Raw genomic sequence first — 5,357 nt, forward strand, 5'->3', positions numbered from 1 at the left:
GCTCTTCCAAGCTATTGTTGATCAATGTACGTACCAAAAACACAACATAAAATCAAATAAAGATTTTGATTCCCCTCCATTATTGTTCTCTCTTTAACCTCGCGTTCTTCTTTTCTGTGTATCATGCTAAGGGTAATAAAAAAAGATGAAAATGAACAGAGGAGATTAGCGATGATTTCAATTATCTGATAATTACACAAACCCTTCTCTTTTATTGAATATAAAAACAAAATTCGGTGGCCAAAACGAAAATAGGGAAAGACCAAAGAACCCCTGGCCTCATGGCTTGATTTTTTCCCACTTAAAAATAAATACGTAATTTTATTATAGCAATGTATAATTAATTTTGTCTAGCACTCGCGATTTGGAGTTTTTGCTAATAAATCCAGAAATTAGTTTTGAAAAGCAATGAAGGCTGCTTCTTTCTAAAAATATTCAGACTTCTTTCTGTCGATCAATTCAAGGCAACCATGAAAGACTCTTGAATTAAAGCAATGCGAACACTAACTTTTATTTGTTTCTTTTCACGCTCAGTGGAGAGTGGAAAAGTGGATATTTCCCACTTTCCACTCGGTTTAAAGATATTTCAAATTACTTTTAAATCTTTTCTTGTGATTCCCGTGATAAGGGGGTCCAGTAAGAAAGAGCAAACTACTTGACGGGCTGGAAAGAAAAAAACAATTTATGGTTGTGGCAAATGTAATTTTGTCTTTCCCTTTTGTTTCTTCTCAAGACCTCAAGTTAATTATAATTAATTAATAATTTGAATAATATTGAGCTTAATTTAATATTATTTTATTTTAAAAAATGCCTTTAATAAAGAAATTCCTATAAGAGATTATCTACAATACTTAGGGTTTTCTTAAGCCCTTTTCAGAGAAACAATATTATTTCTTGCAAATTATTAGCAATTTTATCTTTTATAATTATAAAAGATAAAAATGTAACGCATGCAAGGAAAAAAAAAGCAAGGAAATTTGTATCATTGACACAGGATTTTCTTATTCTCGCTAATTAATCCCAGAGCGAGGTTCCAAGAAAAGCCTCAACAAACCTTTTTTATTTTATTTTGAATTCACTAAAAAAGGTTGTTCATCTTTCTTGGAAATTATTAGCAATGCAATAATCATAATTATAAAAGAGGTCAAAGGTAAATATTGAGCTGGAGTTTCGTGCTGGTTGCGACAAATGGGTCCACGCGTTAACATTATTGTTCAGTCTTGAACCGTTCTTCTCTCTGCGCTTTTACAGTAACAATCTATTAAAGCATGCTATTATTTATTAAATTTGTTCCTTTCTTTTGTTATTATTTATTGACTTTATTGTGACGTATTTTACCAAGCAAAAAAGACTCCTTAACTTTACAATTTATACAAAACAGCTACACAGTATTTTTTTTTTTAATTTTTAAATATTAAAAGAATTATTCCACTACCATTCTAGTACTAAACTTGAAAAATATGTGAAAGTTATTCTATTCCTAACATTTGAATGAAACTTGAAAAATAAGTAAAGGTTATTGTATTACTAACTTTTGAATGATAATGTTATCTTTTTTATTTTTAATTAACATGCGTGTGTTCAGGTTAGTTTGTATATTGTTTTTTTTACTAATCTCATGGCCATTAGCGTATCAAATTACTGTTAAGCTTTTATTGACTTGAACTAAATTATAAGCTTTATAAATAACAGGGACTAAGTAAATGTAGCCAAAGATGCCTACGCTTAGCTTGAAAAGCAAGAACATGCAGGTGGAGAACTTACCTTAATAGCAACTTGGTGGCTGCCGAAGCTTAGCTTGCAGGCAATGAGCATGAGATTAAATAATTAACCTTGTGGCAACCATGAAGGGCTAAAGCAGTTATCACTAAACTTTTTTTTTTCACATAACCGCATTCCTATAGTATAGTATAAGTATAAAAATTATAAAATTTAAACTCGTCTCACTTCATCAATAAAACTGTAATATTATATATAAAAAAACTTGATATCTCCACTGATCATGGAGTTCAACTTATCAAACTAATTCCTATTTTCTAGTTACTATCATCTAATTTATTATTATTATGTATATTAGAAAAAAAATATTTTTTTTTATAATTTACATATTTTTTTAATGAATTCAAAAGATGTGTCATAATCCAATTCTGAGTTATTCTCCAAAATCCACTTTTTTTAAAAAAAATAAAATAAAGGCTGGCAATATGAAGAAAGCTGATCTAGAAAGTTTGCAAAAATAGACAAAAATAAAGCTGCAATTTTAGAAGGAATTTCAAGGCCTAATTGTACTCTATTATGCCTAAAAATAGAAAAATGCAAACTCAAAGGTCAAATTAAATGAGCATTGGATGAATTTGCATAAAAATTAAGTCCAATGATATAATTAAATTTTTAATGGGCCAATTTGATTTAACCATAGGCCAAATTAAATTTTAATTATGTTCAAGAATTAATTTAGGTCCAATTGAATGATTTAATTAAGTGCAAGGACTTAATTATACTTTAAATGAGTCAAATTAATTTTATTTGAGACTTAATTGGTGAAAACAATTAATTTTGGGAGTCTAATTTGAGCTTAATTGAGAAGATTGGAATTTTAAGAAACCAAATTTAATTTTTACCAATTAATTAAGTGAAATCAGAGGTTAAATTGAAGAAATTGAAAGTTTAATGGTCAATTAGAGGTGCAATTGCATAAATCTGAAACCAAGGACTATAATGAAAAAGTCGCATAAATTCAGGGCTGAAGTTGAAGTTTTATGAGCTAAAAAGGGGTTACTGTTCATCGTCTTCCCCGAAAAGCTGCCCGAGTAGCAACGTTTCAGACGCATTTTCTGCCTCGTTTGGCCACCAAATACGACAACGCGTGCACCAACATGTTCACCTACAACTTCTCTATCCTCGTGAATTGTCCGGTCGGGTTTATAAGATTCAAAACGGCTCCGTTGGTGGGCCTAAATTGGCCACCTCGGGCAGCATACAACCTGAAATTTGTCAAATTTGGTAGTTCGAGGTGCACACTTTGAGCCAACGGTCTGGATTCCTCAAGTCGAATCAAGGGCTGAGAATTTTTCCTTGTTGAAGAAGAGATTACCCTCTTTCGATCCCTATAAATAGGAGAAAATTTAATGCTCAGAGGGAGGAGAAAGCCGAGTATAAAGTCAGCTAAAAATCATTTTTTTTCTGCAGGATTCTACAAATTTTCTTTCTTTCCCTCTTCACCGTGGCCTTCAGCCACCACCACCACCACCATTGCCGGCCTCCATCGCTGCAACCAACAGCAGCACTTCGTCGTCCTTTTCCCGACCGCCAACTCTCCAACGCCAGGTAAGCCTCCTCTCTGTCTCATTTTCTTCTTCCTCTATTCATCCCCCTCCCCTCCATTGTCATGGCCGTTGCATGCAGAATTCATTTCTACATGCAGCAGCTAATTACTTAGCTGCATGGGTCGGGCCAGTTATGGTCCAGACCGGCCCACGCGACTCCTGGGCCAAAATCGACCCAACCATTGTTGGGCCGATGTTGGCCCACTTATCCTGGTCTGAGCCCAGCCCACATGTTTTAATATTTAATAATATATATTATATTATATGTAAAAACCAAAAAAATTCAAAAAATTTCAAAAAAATTTTAAAAATCATTTCAATTTTTTTTTTATTTTCTTAAATATTTTTCTACCAAGTTTGCTTAATATTGGGTTGTATAATTACATGTTAAGATACAAGTTCGGTATTAAAATATCCGGTTTTCACTGAAATATTTAAAAACATTTCAAAAAATAAATAAATAAAAAAGAAAAAAATATTTTATTACATGCGGCTAAGTCCTAAAGAATTCTCCAAGCATGTTTCAAAATAAAAAAAATTATGTTTTTCTTACTATTTAAAAAATCCAAAAAATGGATATCATAACTAGTTTATGATTATCCGTTAAGGTTTGACCAAAATATCAAAAACCATTTTTTTCTTTTTAAACCCTTTTTTAGAATTAAGATGTAGACTTTAATATTTCGAGTCATAGCAAGTCATAGGATTAAAATAATAAGAAGATGAAATGTATGTAAAAGATTAAATCATAGATGAATATAAAAACATAAGGATTAAATACTATTTTCAAAGACTACAAAGAAAAATTAATTATTTTCTAAATTAAATTGTTGTCATAGTTCTAAGTGTGAATAATGCAAGTTTGGTGTTTTAAGAATGTTAATGTTTTTTCTGTATTTAATAATAGTCCAAGATTTATTATTAATTGGTGTTAATGTCATAAAACTAATGATAAATCGGTAAGAAAAAACAAAAGTTGTATATAAAAAAAAAATAAGAGAGGTCAAAAGCAGTAAAAACCATGCAATAATGCATAGCAAGATCTTATAACCACAGCTAACAAGACTTTACTTATTAGACTAGTCAAGGATGTTTTCAGAAATTTTTTATGTATTGATAGTTTTGATCAATTATCTTAAATTATAATATTAATTGATGAAGAACCCACTCAAATGCTATCCCAACCAATAATCTCTTTCTAGAAAACCAATTTTTTCTAACTAATATCAATGATTTTCATCTTTTGGAGAATACATCAAAGAAGTGAGAAAAAAATAAAACAATATTAATCAAAAGTTATAACTCGAAAATATAAATTACATCATGAATAATAATAACTAGGTTGTCCAATTTCAAATAGGATGGAAAAGATTTCAAAAAACATCCAATGAAACTTTCAAGTTTGGAAAATAAACTTTAAATACATATCAACTCATCAGATAAAAATACTATATTATTTTGGAGTAACTTCAAACATCTATTCATAAATCTCGTGCTCTAACATCCATTTAAGCATTTCCACTCCTGAAAAACCATCAAATTCAATATAACCTTCAAGTTCAGAAAGAGAGTTAAACATGCATGATTGTATATGTATTTTGTTATTACAAACAAATCCCATTTCACTTTTAATTAATAAACTAACTTTATAATAAAAAAAGGTTAATATCACATCGTTTTCATTTTTGTTAAAGATAATATTTAATTTTTTAGACTAAATAAGAAAAATAAAATAATTAAAGATAAAATTTAATCTCTTAAATTAAATAGAATAAAATAAAAATAACTAAAGGAAATATGCATTCTTACCAAAAAGCCTTAAATATTTAATATTGTTTTTATTACATATGATATTTAATTTTTTATATTGAATAATAATAATGAAATAATTAAAGATAATATTTAATCTCATAAATTAAATAGAATATAATAAAAATAACTAAATGAAATACGTATTCTTACCACAAAGCTTTAAACAGAGGTCATATTTATGCAGCTTCGAAAATAAATAGTCACTCCATTGCTTAGGTG

At 29.3% G+C, this 5,357-nt stretch overlaps 1 long non-coding RNA gene across 1 annotated transcript; it reads right to left on the reverse strand.

The window, feature by feature from the left end:
* Nucleotides 1–4,324: 4,324 nt before the first annotated feature.
* Nucleotides 4,325–5,357, reverse strand: LOC105118214 (uncharacterized). The gene is made up of 2 exons (XR_840911.1): nt 5,289–5,357; nt 4,325–4,850 (listed from the first exon to the last, which is right to left on the reverse strand). It is a non-coding gene; the product is annotated as an uncharacterized LOC105118214 (long non-coding RNA).

The sequence above is a fragment of the Populus euphratica genome, unplaced genomic scaffold (assembly GCF_000495115.2).
Source record: "Populus euphratica unplaced genomic scaffold, PopEup_1.0 scaffold1788.1, whole genome shotgun sequence".
Taxonomy (NCBI): domain Eukaryota; kingdom Viridiplantae; phylum Streptophyta; class Magnoliopsida; order Malpighiales; family Salicaceae; genus Populus; species Populus euphratica.